The 18,104-nt window shown below is 38.6% G+C and overlaps 1 long non-coding RNA gene across 3 annotated transcripts in view; it reads left to right on the forward strand.

Moving 5' to 3' along the window:
• Window positions 1-2,186: 2,186 nt before the first annotated feature.
• LOC111560482 overlaps window positions 2,187-18,104 on the forward strand; it is a 471,269-nt gene continuing 455,351 nt past the window's right edge. For all 3 annotated transcript variants that reach the window (XR_006597918.1, XR_006597917.1, XR_002742325.2), the window contains exon 1: window positions 2,187-2,305. This is a non-coding gene — a long non-coding RNA (uncharacterized LOC111560482). The remainder of the gene's footprint in view (window positions 2,306-18,104) is intronic.

Below are 18,104 nucleotides of genomic sequence, written 5' to 3' on the forward strand. Positions count from 1 at the left end.
GGGAGAAATCTTTCTCTAGTGCCTTCAGAAGAATCACAGTCCTGCTAATACCTTGACCTTGTACTTCTAGTCTCAGAATCATGAGACAATAAATTTAGTCTCAGAATCATGAGACAATAAATTTATGTCATCTAACCTGCTCAGTTTGTGGTACTTTGTTATGGCAGTTCTAGCAAATGAATACAACTCCAGTGGGAATTCAATGGAGTCATTGAACTGTGTGTTGAATGTAGGTTTTCCTAGGTGGCTGGGAAATCACTAAGACTTGGTCCTGCCTCCTGCACTGTACTCCACCAAAGTCAACATTACTGTGTTATTCAAAATAACAGCAAGTTTTATATAATTTGGGACATGTGGTAGATTTAGTAGGAAGAATGCTCCCATCCAGAGGTAATATAATTTATTCTTCTTTAATATTTGATAATATTTTTGCTACTACAACTTAAATTGGACTCAGAAGCAAATAAAATGTGCGGGTGGTTCAGTGATTCAAAACTGTCTTCAACTTTAAGTAGTACTTGAAATGCAGGAATTCTCATTTACTAAATAAATATGGGCAAAGTTTTATCTTAAACTGTTCCTAAAAAAATAGTCAATTCACAACTCTAGCTTGTGATCATAACAATGAAGAGAGGAATTAACTGTGGTCACATCTGTTACTAAGACTTGTCATCTAAGTCTGTCTCCAAGGATATCCCAGAGCCAAAGTATACTGAAAAAACTGGGACAGAAATTGTTGTCAGGGAGTGGTGGGGGGCGGGAGGTGTGTTTAGAAAAGGCTAGATGAAAGGCCCGTTTCTGTCACATCCACATCTCAGCTGGAACCTAATTAACACGTATGAAAAAGAGTCATATGTAGATATTCCTTAGTCATTAAATGATGGAATATTTCCTTTAAATAGATATACAGTATACTGCCCAGAAAAATAAAAAAATTTAGATATTTTGGCAATTATTTGGAAATTGTACAGCTTTGATTTATATTGTTTAGTGTTGTGTGATACTTCCTGAAGCAGAGATTCACTCTTTCTTCATATTGTCAGTTACATTCTTCTCTGATTTCTATACCATTTGGGTCGCCACATATATCATCGGGTGTTGGTCAAAGCCCAGACAACTTTTGTCCAGGAGACTAAAGTTGGCATTTTAGTAGATTCAAGTTCGAGGCATGGGTGTGGTCTATCTGGTTTTTGTGATTCCTCAACTTTGCTGTTGATCTCAAGATACAGTTTTAGTAGAGTTCCTTTACCTTGCAAGTGGGGAACAGAAGATTAATATTAATCTTTTTGCTATGAAAGAGGAAAGATGCTTGTTTCAAAAACACTTCCGACAAGCTACAACTAATTATCAGAAGAGAGAATGAAGGTAAAAGGTATTTTCATGCCCTCTTGATAAAACCAACTGGTGGTTTAATAATGCATGTCTTTAGCCTACTACTTATTCTACTTTAGAGATTCAAAGGACAGAAATTTTAAATTTTATTATTTTTCCCTAGTAAGCTTAATTTTAAATTTTCTAGCAGTCACAGCAAATGAAAATATGATTATGAGCTTCCAGTTTTTAGTAGAAGGAAGCAGACAGTTTCATCAAGAGAGGATTAAGTATCCAGCCTTGGTGTGTTGGAAATGTCTTGGCTCCTTAGTGACATATACTAGGTTGGCAGAAATTTTGGCAAAAGTTTTACAGAAGGATCTATTCTTCTGTATCTATCCTTACCGAAGGGTCATAGATTAGGCATAGATTTGTGAATTTCCATGTATAAAATTAGTTGATAGGAATAAATTTCCTTTGACAAAACAAGATAGCCCATTTAGAGTCTGTTTCTATTCCAAGGAGTTCTGTTTGCTTGTGTACTGTAGGGCATGGACTAGCGATCAAAATCACTGAAAATTGATAACTAATTATAAGCCATCACTTAAAAACATTGAAATCTGTTTACTCACAATTTTATTCCATGGACACAGCTAATTATGGATTGCATTAGTTACCAATAGCTGTGTAACAAATTACTCCAAAACGTCATGGTTTAAAACAACGAATTTTACTGTCTCAGTTTTTGTGAGTCCAGAATCTGGGTGCAACTCAGGATCTTTCCCTGGATGCAATCAACATGTTGGCTGGGGAAGGATATCCTTTCAAGCTCACTCATGTGATTGCTGGCAGGATTCCGTTCCTTGCTCGTTATTGGCCAGAGACCTCTCTCAGTTCTTTTCCACATGGAGTTCTCCACCGGGCAGTTTACATCATGGCAGTTAGCTTCCATCAGAGTGAGCACCTGGAGAGTGAGGGAGAGTGAACAGGATAGGTAAGGGTCTTTTTGTAACCTAATGTTGGAAGGGATATCCCATCACTTTTGACTTCACAAGTGAGTCACTAGGTCCAGCCCACATATAAGGGGAGGGAATAATGCAAAGTTGTAAATACCAGGAGACAGGCATCATTTTATAGGCCACTTACCACTTGGTTAATAGGTTGTGTTAACTGTAATTATTTTAATTTTATAATTTGAACTGATGTGTTATTACCTTTCTGTTTAAAAGGCAGTTTATCTCACAGGGGCTATGTAGAAATTCTACACTTATTAAACTCTTTTCCTTTACTGTTTCATGATATAATATTAAATAGTGTTTGTGTAGTATTCTACCAGTTTCAGCACAAAAATATTAATACTCTCAAAAATTCTGTGAAGGCAAAATTAGTATAGTACTTTTGCAGGTGAGAGAGGTGTCATTCAGAGAGATAAGTGGACTTTTGCAGTATTTTATAGCTATACATATGATTTTCATGATTATTTTTAATGTGTCAAAAAGTTGTGTACAAGTCTAGGAAAAAAGTGTTTAAATTATTTCTTTTGACCACCTTTTGTTCATTTACTAGCATGGGCAAAAAAACATGTGGATATACAAAAACTAAAAAAAAAAATGAGACAGAATAGTGTTATTTGCAATTCCTTCAGTCTTTCCTAATGTCACCAGCCCCAGAGTTGAGTTAGGGAGATCGGGGAATATTTCTGCTGTGAATGTTTAGGGAATAACCATGTTTGGAACTTGTTTCTACTTGCAGATGTTTGAAAAAAATTTCATGATTTTTTCCCCCGCTGGCATGATTCTTCAATCCACTCAGAAGGACATCTTCTGTATTTTTTTTCTACTCACGTTAGAAACTTAGAGAATAGAGGCCACAATTTGAAGATGGACAGAAAAAAAGGGGAGGAAAATAAGAGAGATGGGAAAATAAATTCAGAGCTGGTGACTGTAGAGCAGGATGCATGCTGATTTCTAATTCTGCACTTGAGATTTAACTGCCCAGGAACAGCTGCTGCATCAGTCCTGGTGAACTGGGTGAGGGGCAAGTGCTTGTCCATTTTCACACAGGTCAGGCTAAGGTATATGGGAATACCACTTTGGTCAGGTCAGTTGTAAAACGTGGGCAAAACAGATTGTAGACAATGGGTTGACAGAGTTAGCTGGTTTTATAGGGATTTTGACTACCATGATGGCTGAATCAACTGTACATATAGAAACTGTCATGTTTATAGTCCATTTGATGAAAAAAAGTGGGCCATGCCACAAAATTGTGGGAAAACATCTGAATTTTATGGCCTCCTTAAGGTCATAGTCAGAAAATATTTTTTCATTTTCTTTTGCTAGTATTCCAGATTAAATTATGTTTCTATGGAAAATAACTTTAATCCTCTTAAGCATGGATGGCTTCAGTTACCTTCTAATGGGCTGCTCCACCTCTAGACTCTTCAGTCCTACACCTTGTGGTTTTATAAACCTTCCTAAAAATATCTATGTCACTATTTGCATAGAGACACTTAATGGCTTCTTCTTCCTCCAAATTAAAGATCATATTCTCAACATTTATTCAAGGTTTGTACAATCTGTACCAACTTTTCTGTACCTTGGTAACACTCATTTGTAACCCTATCATGTAGCACTTAATTTTCAAATCGAACAGACTACTTGACATCTCAACTTAGGTATAAATGTGTCACGTAATATATATCCAAAAAGACTGTGATTCCTATTTCCCTCACCTGCTCCTCCCCCAGGCTTTCCCATCCCAGGATATGTCATCACCATCTACCGTCAGGTTAAAAGGTTAGAAGTCATCCTGTGTTCCTACACTTTCCTCATGACCCGACACGAGCAACCCATCAGCATGTTCTATTCAGGTTGCCTGTAAATACATCCACGTAGGACAATTTCCTGTCACATCCACTGCTTCCATCTAATGTGAGTTACTATCCTCTCTTACTAGATGATGCTAGTAGTCTCCTAGACATTTTCCTGTTTCTGTGCTTTCCTTCCAACATTTCAACTTCCACATATAAAGAGGAATTTTTTTTTCAACGTTTATTTATTTTTGGGACAGAGAGAGACAGAGCATGAACGGGGGAGGGGCAGAGAGAGAGGGAGATACAGAATCAGAAACAGGCTCCAGGCTCTGAGCCATCAGCCCAGAGCCCGATGCGGGGCTCGAACTCACGGACCACGAGATCGTGACCTGGCTGAAGTCGGACGCTTAACCGACTGCGCCACCCAGGCGCCCCTAAAGAGGAATTTTTAAGCCATATATGTCAGAGCATGGCACTCCCCTTCTAAAACCTTCCAATAACTCCTTATATCACCTAGATTCAAGTCTACATTCATACCATGATCTCAAGATCCTGCATGACTTGACCTCCCTCCTCTGCTATCATTCTCTCTACGTCTCACTATGCTCCATCACACTGGAAGTTTTTGTTCCTAACATGCCAGCTTGTTCCCTCCCCATTGCTCTGTCCTTTTGTCACTTTTGACTGGAGTGTTGGTTCCCCAGAACTTCACATGGCTGGCTTCTTTTGGTCATTTAGATTTCAGCTCAAGTGCTGCCTTCCCAGGGAGGTCTTCCCTGCCCATCCAATCTAAGCTAGCGTTTTGTACACTTTCGATTCTATAGGCAAATTTTACATTCTTTGCAGAACTTATCACTATCTGAAATTATTACTGTTTATTTTTTTTATTATCTGACTCTACCCACTGGACTATGAGCTCCCTGTGAGGTGGAGCCTCCTCTGACTTCTTTGACTTCTTCCCTGTGATATCCTAGTCCCTAGAACAGGATTGGACTGTAGTAGGTGTTCAAATCTGTATGTGAGACAAATTGTCTAGTTATGGGATTCTGAATATGACACAGTTTATATTTATTGCATTAAAAAACATTTCCTTTGATATGAATGTTATATACTTTCCCTCTCTACTTTTGAAAATTGTTTCATCTTTCAAAACCTCACTTAAACACCAACTTTCTCAATCACTCTAGCACACAGTAATGGCCCCTCTTCAGTGCTATACCTATTCATGTCGGGTTCATAAAATTTTTTATTGTCCATGTGTCATTTTAAAGTTTAGATTATCTTTTTATGCCTGTGTATCTTGTGTCCTCAACTGGATTATAAGTCCTCTAAAGACTGGGATCTGAAGATATTCTATGCATTTTTTTCCTATTATTATTGGTATTAAAAATGCCATTCATATATAGATGCTGAATAACATGTCTTGTTCAGTTCATTTTCATTCTCACACCTAGTCATAATTTCAAAAAATCAATTTATAAATTTGAAAAACTTGCTTTTGGGTGACTGCTAACATTGTCATTTAAAATGGCACTATTTAAGGATATATCTGCAGAAACTAATTTCCAGATAATTGGTACCAACCGGAAGCCTTAACACTGAGTGCTGGTCTCTGCTATTCTTCCAGTTTAAATAGGTAGATAGGTAGATGTGACTTTAGAGATCTGTCATAGACACAAGAGAGCTTAAAGAATACTTGCAGAACAACTAAACCAATATTGCATAGACAAGAAAATTAAAGGATGCACTTTGTAAAGAAGAAATCTTTACTAGAACTCAAAACTTTATTTCATAGGAAAAGCAAGTACCTTGTCTTATATAAGGATCAGTAGCAAAAGAAATTATGTAATTTTTGACCAGTCAAAATTCATTCTTATCATTTAAGAATTTGCCACGCTGGCATATTCTCCTACTCTTCCTCCTTTTCTTTCCTCAGGAAATCACATTAAATAAAATCAATCATCACAAGTATAAACTTCTCAACATTCTGTTCTCCGTTTGCAATGTTATCTAGGCACTCGGTGCTCCTTCTCTGACTCTCTTCTGTGTCAAAGGGGAAAACTGTTTTGTACTAGGTTCTATTAAATGGGCTCTAGACAAGTATAAATAAATCTTGTTGATTACCAAAATCACCCACGTGCTCACAAAAGTAGCACTATCCCTGGTTTCAAGGACAATCTACCATCTAATTATAGATCCTATTTTTCCCCAGATTGTTTAGGATTTGATCCATAATTACCTCCACTTTCCCTCTATCTTTAACATCTAACTGAATTGCATCATCTTTCAATGTACACATATGCTCATTATATGGAAAAGTCTTGGCCTCATTCTCCATCTGGCAACCATCCTATCTTTTCTTCCCTTTGCTGATGTTATAGAAAGAATAGTTCACATTCACTTCTCCATCCTCATATTTATACCTTATCCTACTAAGACACTGAGATCTTACCATCGCCCCATTTAAATAGTATTGTAATAAACAAATGGATGGATGTTGTTAAGCAAATTTTATACTATAATTGATTCTCATGACCTGTGGTAGTCATGTTCTATAAAGTCACCACAGAATTAGTGAATATTGAATCATTACTCTTGGAGGAAATACAGAGTTAGGTTCCTGTGGGCCTCTGGTCATATTGTCATCATCCAGTCTATACGTAACCTTGATTTTTGTGGGTTTGAAGACACCTTATTTAATATATAATGTTAATTTATTGATGGTTCTAAAATTGGAAGTGCTGTCTCATCACCTTTGTCTTACTCTAGTCATTGCGAGCAAGTCATTAGAACCAGGCTATATACAAGGAGAGGCGATTACAGATGGTGTGGCTGCCAGGGGGTGGAGATCATTGGAAGTCATTTAGGAAGCTGTCTTCCTCCCCATCTCTTTTTCCATTTTGTCCTGCTCTGAAATATTTAGTGGGCAACTGTTTTGTACTAGGTACTATAAACTGTACTCTAGGCAAGTATAATCAAATCTTGCTGATTACCAAAATCAACTAAGGAAGCTCTTACAAATACAGACTTTTGGATCTCACCTCCAGCTAGTCTGATGCAGTAAATCTAGGTAACATCTGGGGATGTATACTTTAAAAAGCACCTCGGGTAATTTTGGTATCAGGCTGGAATCTATCTCTCTAGGATTCTTTCCCTCAGGAACTCACAGTCTAATGGGAAAGATAGATGGGGAAACCACTAATTACTGCTGAGTTAGAGAAACACTACCATAGAGGCATGATGTGAAGTATGGAAGGAGAACATTTAAATGGGGCAGTTAGCAGGTAGCAGGAGCTGCTTCTCTGAGGCTGCATTCCTGAACAAGTCTTGACCTAGGAATGGGGTTAACAAAGAATAGGGGAAGAAAAATGGGTCTCAGGTAAGAAGAATATGTGGAAGATTATATGGCCTGATAAGAAACATAACAAGGAATCATAAATAGTTTGGTATGAATAGGAAAAAGGGCCGTTCTCCAGAAGCACTAAGTGGCCTATGAGTGCAATGGGAGTGGTCAGCTGGGTTACCCAGGGTTGGAGTTCCGCTGTGAGGTTAGGGCAGAGGTTCAGGGGTTTGTGGACAGTGGCAAAAGAACAATCCAAAAGATGGATTTAGCTGATAAGACAATGAAGTGAAGCAGGAAAGGAGGTGAAAGCTGGGAGAAAATACAGGCTGGAGACCTCCATGAGGTTCCAGAGTGCATGTTTGGGGACTGGGAAGGCGAGGGAACTGGGACATTGTGAGTGGGAGCACCAGAATTGAAGGTTAAGAGATGGAGTCTTCACAGTAGAGCTCTAAGAGGACAAGAAATTTAAACTGACCTTGAAGAAAGAGACTGGCTATAATCTAGACTGACAAAGAGGGAAGGGAAAGCAGTTGACAACAAGTCTATTATACTACAAGCAGCAAAGGTTGGCTATTTTAACCCAGAGCATGAGAGACTTAAAAAAAAATTTTTTTTTTAGTAGGTACCAACTAGTAGGTAGAATATTTATTTTTAATGGAAGGAAGATCTTCAGGAAGTCACATGCAATTTAAAGGCTTCTTTTTATTCTAGAAGGGTAAGTAGATCCAGTAGGTTATATGATTAAAAATTTAAAATTTGATAATGTATACTGAATCAATAATTTCAAATTACTATTGTGTAAACCCATGAGAATGAAAGCCCTTTGCTTTCTGTTGATAATACAAAGTTTTCTTATTTCTTTTGAGAGGAAAATACCAGATTACAGAAGCCTGCCATTTGGATATGACTACCCCAGTTGCTGTGGATCTCTGAGGAGAAGTTTGTGGAGATCTGGGCATCCTTACTTCTGAAGGGGGTTATCCCCAGTACTGGTCAGGATTTCAGAGGCCAGTCTTCACCCAGGGAGACATGCATTATGAATGTTTCCACATCACACATGCTTAGCTTCCTTTGGAGGGAGCTTGAATTCTCTGGTAATCATAATTAGAGGTCGTATTTTAACAATGGTTTAGTGAAGAATTGATGATAAATTCTACTCCAGATGGTTGGGGATGTAAGCAGTAATGTTATCATTAGGGATTTTGTTCTCACACAAAGCTGCTGGTTATCATGGTTTCAAGTTATTTACCATTTTCTAAATCAATGACGCTGTACTGTGATTACACAATGCATAAACCTAACCTAGAGAGATGGAATTCTCAAACCGTCACAAAAAATGGCTGCTGTTATTTCAGCCTTGCCTCATGGATCCAGTTGCATGTGTGTTTTAAAGAGTCCAGAGAACATTTTCTTCATTTTCCATTCCCAAGACCATGATTTCTGGTGCAAATAGCAAAGCAGAACTGAACAAAATTTGTGATGCCTGAGGCTCTTCAAAGGAGTTTTCTAAATGATTCATAAATCAATAGCTGATAGACTCAGCCATGCAGGGCATTTGTTTGTTGCTTCTGATGGTTTGGATCCCTCCTCTTTTTATAAACAAATTCCTTTTGAATAATAAAGGACATCAAATAAAACCTCATGGTAGGGCCCCGGAAGCTGGCACTCTGTTAGCAGTTCAGCTTTGTTCTCAAGTTTTATGGGCAACTGCTGATTATAATTAACTAAAAACACTCAGAAGTCTAACTTTAAATAGAAGACTCAGACAGAGCATTTACTTATTTATTACTGCGGTTGTGGGGAGATTTCAAACCAATAAATCTAACACATAGTCTTAGGGAACAAAAAAATTCTAGTGGTTTAAATAAGTATTTAAACTATTTGGCTTGATATATTTGCCTTTGCTCTAAGGATAAATACTGGACCCTTTTGATTTATCTAAGAAGAGAGAAAGTGCATTTCCTTTTAACATATATCTATCATCACTGGCTTGGGTTGTGATAAGAAGGGAATGGGACAAATATCCTTTTTTAAAAAAAATAAAGATGCTTTATGTTTTAAAAATTCTTTAAAGCCTTACATGCTCATTACAGAAAACCTAGAAAATACAGATGATCAGAAACAGCCTCCCCACTCTCTTGATTTTCCTCTCATCAATGGATATTCATTCTCCGTCTCTTATTGCTGGGTCCCCCTCATCAACCTGACCTTTAGCATTGGTGTACCCAGGACTCTGGCCTCTTCTCTTATTCCCTTTCTCCATGATCATATTGAGTCCAGTGGCATTTAAAAAACCATGTATATGCTGTGAATATATATATTTATTCAGCCTGGACCTTTTCCTTGAACTCTGGACTTGTATAGCCAGCTGCCTATTCAGTACTCTATTTGGCTGTCCATAAGCATCTCAAATTAAAATATCCCAATCTGAGCCTCTGATTTCCCAACCTCCACAGCTGTTCCCTATTCTGTTTAACAACACCTCATACTTCCAGTTTGCTCTGGCCGGAAAGCTTTTAGTCCCCTTTAACTCCTCTCTCATACCTCATGCTCAATCCATCAGGAAAACTCATTAGATCCACCATCAGACTATTCCCAGAATTTGACCACTTTTTGACCATTTCCATCCATACGACTTTAGTTGAAGCCACCATCGTCTCTCACCTGGATTTTCAGTAGCTTCCTTAAGTAGTCTCTCTATAATTATCCTTGCCCTCTTGCTCTGTTCACACAGCAGCCACAGTGAGGTTTTAAAAATATGTTAGATAATGTCACGTCATGGCTCAAAATCTTCCAGTGCTTTTCCATCACACAGTAAGCATTCTGTAAAGATTTGTTACTGTTGTCACGAATGACTGAAGAAGGGAGGTGGCCAGGAGGGGCTTCTAAGAATACATAACTCCAGAAAATTAGTGCTGTCGTAGACAAAACAAATGCAACAAACAAGCAAAAACCAAAAATCCTCATATTCTAATCCACACAAAGACAACTATATATTCCATCCAGTTTGGTATTTTGCCTTCTTGGGAAGATAATTTATAAGCGGTGATTCAAAATTCTTTAAGCCCTAGATCTTACAAGGTCCTGGCTGTGTTCGGTAAGAATGCAGATTTTCATTCTCAAAGAAGTCTTTTCCCAGCCCCACCTTTTATCCACAATGCTGAAAGTGTTCACAAGTAATGAACCTCATAAGCTGTTTCCTTGCCTTGTGTCTAACTTTCTGTCTTATGCCACCAGAAATCTTTCTAAGGCACTGGTCTATCTATATTAGGGGTCAACACGTGTTTTCTGTAAAGGGTCAGACAGTAAGTATTTTAGATTTTATGGGTGATAGAGTCTTGATGTCTATTGCAATTACTCAACTCTTCTGTTGTAGAGAAAAATAGCCATAGACAATATATAAAGAATGGGTGTGGCTATGTTCCAAAAACTCTTTATTTAGAAGAATAGTTAGTGTGCCAGATTTGGGCCTTGGGCAGTTTGTTTGCCGACTCCTGGTCAAAGTCATGTCATTTTGTTACTTAAAATTTCTTGATGGGTTCCCACTGCAACATAATAAAATTCAATATGTCTAGCTTGGTATACAGCACCCTTCATAGTCTGGCACCAGCCTATCATTTCACCATTATTTTAAAAAAAACATTATTTATTTTGAGAGAGAGAGAGTGCAAGTGGGGAGGTGCAGGGAGACAGAGGGGGACAGAGGATCCAAAGCGGGCTCTGTACTGACAGCAGAGAGCTCAATGTGGGGCTTGAACTCACGAACTGTGAGATCAGGACCTGAGCCAAAGCCGGACACTCATCCTACTGAGCCACCGAGGTGCCCCCGCCATTATTTTTAGTTACACACATCTCAAATGATCTTCTAGTATATTGTGTTGATTGTATCCTAGTTGGGTCACCCATCAACAGGAGCTTCTGGTTTCAGCAGCTCTGGTATCTTGTCTTCCCCAACTAACTTAACATCTTTGCTACAACTGACAGTGGCCTAGGATCAGGTCTTTGATTCTACAGGGATTGGCATGAAGTTTGAATCCTGTTTCCCCAATCCTAATAATGAGAGATGCCTATGTTTATCCAATTGAGTTGTCATCAGGAAATGGACATGTTGAGACATACCCATAAGTGTGAGTTGTGTAAAGGATTCAGACTGGTATTTTTTTATATATGTTTTCAATTCTGAGTTATTAAGCGTATCCATTAAGTTTTTTAGCAAATTCAAAATAGCAGCAAGATTTCTTAGATATATAGTAGATAGAAGAATGGAGTGACATAGCACATAAATATTATTATCTGTTATTTTACCAAGAAATATTTTCAGTTCTGAGGATGATCAAAAGCACAATATAATTAGGAAAGAGACAATAAAAGATTGAGGTAACTGAATAAAACTGTTAATTAACAGAGTTCACAAAATTGAAAAAATATTCTTTTGGGTTACGACTTCTTTTGAGTGTTCATTCATTCATTCTATGGATATTTATTGCTGGCTTACTGTGTTCTATGCACTGTTTGAAATTCTGGAATACATGGTGTTAAAGATGTTAGAAATAAATATCGATGACCAGTATTTCAGGTATTAGCCCAACAAACATTTGAAACATCTGCCACAGCCCGGACCTCTGACTCTATTTTGGGTGTGTGTTTTCTTGTGGTGAGATAATGTTGGGGGCTGGGCATTACAGTGCTATCTTGTGTGGAAAAACACTTAAAGATGATGTTGTTATTTCAACGAAGAAACCCTCAGAGTTCCATTTGATTTGATGCTTTTTGTCAGTTGGCCTCTCAATGTTAATGTTTCTACCAGACTGAAATAATCTGTCATCCTCTGGAGTACTAGCCAAATTTAATTCAAATTAGGTCTGAAATGAAAGATGACACATTTAATCAAGGTAAATACATCGGTGACCATTTGAAAATACATTTTTAAAAGTGACTTTGCCAACCAGATGGTGTCTCCATGCAAGCATCTGGATCTTGAAGAAATACTCTGTACAAAGTACACTTGGGGCTGGCTCCTAGCAGGAGTGGATTGCTTTCCTTATTTGATTGCAGATGGCTCAGGACAGGCATTTGAGCCCACCCCAAAGTGGAGACCCTTGCCCAGGGTCAATGATGATGACTAGGGCAATAATACTGGATGTGGTCTGCCTCTGTCCTGAGGTCCCACTCTCTTGGGAGCCTCCTGCTGCTGACCAGCACGTCGATAGCCTATTTCCCAAGAGCAGTCTGGACTCAGACTTGTAGATCAGCTCTCACTGCTCTGGGAATGGGCAGATGCCTTAGTGCTTTGATAATTTTTCTTTCTGGTTTGTTCTGTGTCAGCCTTCCTTGCGCTGAAGTGGGAGGACCTCATATTTGGTTGGAGGGATGAATGCGTAAGGGGCAAATGAGGCCTTTTTTGTTGTCTTGATTCCAGGTTATGTGAGTTTACCTAACTTACCTGGAGTCTCCAGGTGGTCAACTAGGGCTTAGCATCCTGCATGGCTGCCAGCTCCAAGCAATAAAGTGTTTACTTGATGGCCATTCCCTTCTGTGCATATATTTTCCTCTGTGCATATGTGTTTCTCAGAGACCCTGCAGGGAGAGGAGATCATTTAAGGACAGGATTTTGAATTAATTTCCCATGCCTGAGACACTTAAAAACATTTTTTATAAGCAAAAATCTGTACCCCTTGTTGATATAACTTGCATATCCTTTGAAGGAACATAAACCTTCAAATATAGTTGAGTAAAGAATTGAAGCTTATCTATTTTCATATTGTGAAATGATGTAAACATGGTAAAAAAAATCAAACAATAAAAGTCTATCCAGTTAAAAGTGATTATTTGACCCTTATCCATAGTTTCACTCACTGGAGGTAATGCCATTCAACAGGTTCTAATGGATGCCTCCAGAAATTTTTCAGGTATATACATCAATGCATATTTTTTAAGGTTTATTTATTTATTTTGAGAGAGAGGCAGAGAGAGGACAAGAATCCCGACGTGGGGCTCAAACTCATGAACCACGAGATCATGACATGAGCCAAAATCAAGAGTAGGACACTTGGGGTGCCTGGGTTGGCTCAGTCAGTTAACTGTCTAACTATGGTTCAGGTCATGATCTCACAGTTTGTGAGTTTGAGCCCCTCATTGGGTTCTGTGATGACAACTCAGAGCCTGGAACCTGCTTCGGATTCTGTGTCTCCCTCTGTCTCTGCCCCTTTCCTGCTTGCACTCTGTCTCTCTCTCAAAAATAAACATCAAAAAATAAAAAAAAAAAAAAGAGTCAGACACTTAACCAACTGAGCCACCCAGGCGTCCCAACATCAGTGCATAATTTAAAAGCATGTTAAAAACTTAAATAGTATTATTTTAAAAACACATATGCACAAATGGGATTAAACCATTTTATACTTTGCTGTTCGAAATTTAACAATGTCTTAAAGATTCTTTCATAGCAGCCCATAGAGACCTACCTCATTCTTATAATGACTACATAATTTCTTTAGTGCAGGAATGTAGAATAATTTATTCAACGAGGGACTTAATTGGTTTAAAGATGATAAATGTCTCACCGAATGGATAGTGCTTGCTTGAAGGTATTTCTCCCAAGGTAAAGATATCATTTAAATTTACCTCTCTCTCTCTTTTTTTTTTTAACGTGGAAAGTAAAAATTCAACTCTACTTGTGTTGTTGGAAGTGTGAATTTTAGAGGTGCTAATGTTAATTTTACCATCAGTTGGAATAATAGCAAAAGAATAACAACAACACAAACATTGTGGCTGGATAATACTTCAATGTATTCATCTGTACCTTGAATATTTCCTACTCTTGTCAGAAGGAGAACCCTGACAACTCCTCCTTCCCCAGTCCTTGTCCCCGGACAATAGTCACCTGCATCTGAAGCAGCCCCAAAGACTAAGAAATTTATGGAGAAAGGCCAGTGGCTGGAATGTCAGGCTGGCAGATTCAGAGTTTCTTTGAGTTCTCAGAAGCCCCAGGCTGGAGAACAGGGAAAGGAAAGCGAAGGAACTACTCACAGAAGAGAAAGGAATGTGGAAAAAACCCGGGAGGGGTAGGAGTGGAGAAGAACCACCTGGGAGCTGAGGAATGAGGACTCCACTCTGAGTGAGCATTCTGTTCCCAGAGACTCTCCCTGGTGTCTAGAGCTTCCTGTCCCTGTTCCTCCCCTAGCTCACCACCTGTGGTTGATCTTGGAAAGGAGAGCTGTTGTTGGTGGTGAGAAGCTGGGACACTCTAGAGAGGGTTGTGAAAGGAGGCCTCAACCCCCTACCAAGTTTGGGCTGGACCAATCTTTTGAGAGTATCCCTGTGATCTAGCTCAGTGATGGGCACACAGCTCTCATGCCCAGCACTATCGTCAAAGCATGGAGAATGCAGAAGTGAAGTTAGTGAGGATGGGCAACTATTTTAAGGAATTTTGCTATGAATAGGAGCAGAGACGTGAGACCACTACGTTCCAGGAAAGTAGCAGTTACAATCACATATAGATAGTATCAGTCATAATAGAGCCTGAGGCAAGCCCTCTGGACTTTCTAGTTAGGGGAGACAAATATTTACCCCGTTTACTTAACTCATTTATGATGGAGTTTTCTTACATTTGCAACCAAAAGAATCCTAATTAATAAAGAGGGTGATTCTCCTTCATCTCTCTGGCAGGGAAACAGAAAAGCTCAGTGATCTTGCTTTTTGGAAGACTCTAAAAGTTTCAAAAAATGTAGTAGTAGCATTAAAAAAAATAGCACAAAATATTTTTAAGAATGCCAAATAATTAACCTTCAAATTTCTCACAAAGAAATAACAAATAAGAGACACTAGTGTAAACACTTGGCTAATCTCAACATAAATTGCTGAAAAGTAGCATAGACGATTCCTAGTCTATGCATAGCACTGAGCCATAAATCATCCCACAGAACAACTTACTTCACTCTTAGTTTCAGTGTAGTATTTATGTTCTGCGAATTCTTTAAAGAAATATATTGGAGAGGGGTCCCTGGGTGGTTTATTTGGTTAAGTGCCCGACTCTTGATATCAGCTCAGGACATGATCTCATGGTTTGTGGGTTCGAGGCCCACATTGGACTCTGTGCTGACAGTGTGGAGCCTACTTAGACTTCTCTCTCCTTTTCCCTCTGCCCCTACTCCACTTGTAGTCTGTCTCTCAAAATAAATAAATGAACTTAAAAAAAAGAAATATATTGGACAATGATTTTTCACAGTTTCATAATTTTAGGAACATGTTCTTCCAATTTTATATAGAACAGCCTTTTTCAGTCAATATTTCATTTGTTCAATTTTAGTATAAAATAATTTATAGTGATAGATTAAAAAGAATAAATTATTTTGTTCTAATTAGAATCATATTTCAAAATTAATTAATTACTATAAAGGTGTCACTTCTTTCCTTGAAAAATTTAACACATGCTAGAATATCATTCCTAGGAAAGTGTGATGAATGGAATATAATGGAGAAAAATTGAGAAGTATGGTCAATGCTAATTATTTTTTAATTAAGCAAAAAAAAATTAAACTTAGTGAAAGCATCTGCCTGATAATCTACTTGGAAGCTTCTCAAATTCTCATGATGATTTGGAGTAGTTAATTAAGAAATTATCACCTTAAGATAGTTCTGCCTAGGCGTGTTATTGGAAAGAAGGAAAAGAAGGTATCTTTTACTTGTTATGGGTACATTTTACTAAAGTGATCTACCTTTTATAAATTACATTAGCAAACATTTTTTTTTCCTCACAGTAATATCTCTATATTTTGTTTTGTAAAAACCAGAAGATATTTAATTTTTAGTAGGAAAACCAGCTATAAGGGAAGACTGCCAAAAAGCATGAAGATAGCCCCTTTTGGCTCCCTGTTCTCCTGATTTTTTCCTTTATGGATGAATGACTTCTTTTTATAGCCTCTTTAAAAGCATGCATTTTCAGAACACCAAGTCTTCTTCCTTCCGTTGCATGTTTCAAAAAACTAGTATAGAAGGAAATGAGCATACATAAATATCCCTTTATCCTGGGGTAGTAATTTTATATCTTTTTATGTTTTAGAAGGTAGAAATTTTATTTATTTATTTTAAAAAATTTTTTAACGTTTATTTATTATTGAGAGACCGAGACAGAGCATGAGCATGGGAGGGGCAGAGAGAGGAGGAGACACAGAATCTGAAGGAGGCTCCAGGTTCTGAGCTATTAGCACAGAGCCCGATGAGGGGCTCGAACTCACAAACCCAGCGAGATCATGACCTGAGCTGCAGTCAGACGTTTAACTGACTGAGCCACCCAGGCACCCCAAGGTAGGAATTTTAAAAGAAGGTATTTTTTTCTGTGTGGACAGAAGTCATTCTATAGTGAGGATGTCAGGAATATAATTCTATTTCTAGCAGACATCCGTTTATCTAGATTTTAGCAAACATATCTTTATAGCAGACATCAGTCTAGAATCCGAGTATCCAGAAATCTGAAATAAGAAAGATTTCCTCTTCACCTCCCATCCCTACTCCCTTTACAACAGGATCAGGGCTAGGTCAGTGGTTAAGCAAGACGAATGGAAGAAGACTGAGGACAGGAATCCAAGGTCTGTTGCGTTTAGGTGAGATACCTGGCCTGAGTTTTGGATATGTGGAAAGAAGATCTGAAAGTGAAGAAACTATCCCATATGGAGGTCCAAATTGTGCTGGTCTGTGTCAGGATTATACCCCCTGTTAGCAAGTAGTACTGTCCAGGCATTTTCTATTAGTGGAAGCGAATATGCAGGTAATATGGACCTAGAGGGCCCGCAAGCAGCAAGTGTTGGGAACTGAGTGATACGGAGCAGAGTTAAGGAGAAGGGATCTCGTTGATGTGAGGACCAGCATGTTGTTATTGTGAGGACTGAAAACTCCTTGCAGGCAAGGGGGCAGGTTCCCATTGTTTGTGTGGCCTCCCTCACACATTTTGCGGTGCATCATAGGCACTCAACACATTGTGTTAAATGGGAAAATAAAGCACAGAGCTGTTTCTCTTGGGGGTAAATGTGAGACAGTTGACTTATTCAGAAATTGGGTGTGAAGGAAGACCTTGGGATACAGGGCACAAAGAAGAAAGTTGGACTCTGTTGATAGGGGATTAAATCATCAGGATTCAGGGGGTACCATTGGCTCATTCATCCAGCAACTATTTATTGAACATCTACTCTGTGTCATGTGTTACACTAGGTGTTTACAGAGTAGTGAAAATATAGATAAGGTTTCCCTGGTAGCACTTAGGCTCTATCAGTAAGACTTACATTCCACAAATAATTAACCATTAGTGCCCAGAAGACATGCATGTTGCTATGAGCGTGTGCAGTAGTGATGCTTGAATGGGGTGTGAGCAGAAAGGCCTCCTTAAAAATACTGTTTAATCTGGTTCCTGAAAGAAAGTAATGCTTAGGTGAGGAGGAGGTCTCCTTAGGCAGAGGGAGTATCATGTGCAAAGGTGCTGAGGTGGATGGGAACTTCGCTTTTGTGACAACCTGAGAGAAGCTGGTGTGGCCAGAGAGTGATGGGGAGAGTGGAATGAAGTGAAGCTGGAGAGGTGGGCAGGAACCAGATTATGCAGAACCATGCAAGCAATTTAAGGCCATATTGTGTTGTCATATAAGCCACATT

This window comes from Felis catus, chromosome B2 (genome assembly GCF_018350175.1).
Source record: "Felis catus isolate Fca126 chromosome B2, F.catus_Fca126_mat1.0, whole genome shotgun sequence".
Classification (NCBI taxonomy): domain Eukaryota; kingdom Metazoa; phylum Chordata; class Mammalia; order Carnivora; family Felidae; genus Felis; species Felis catus.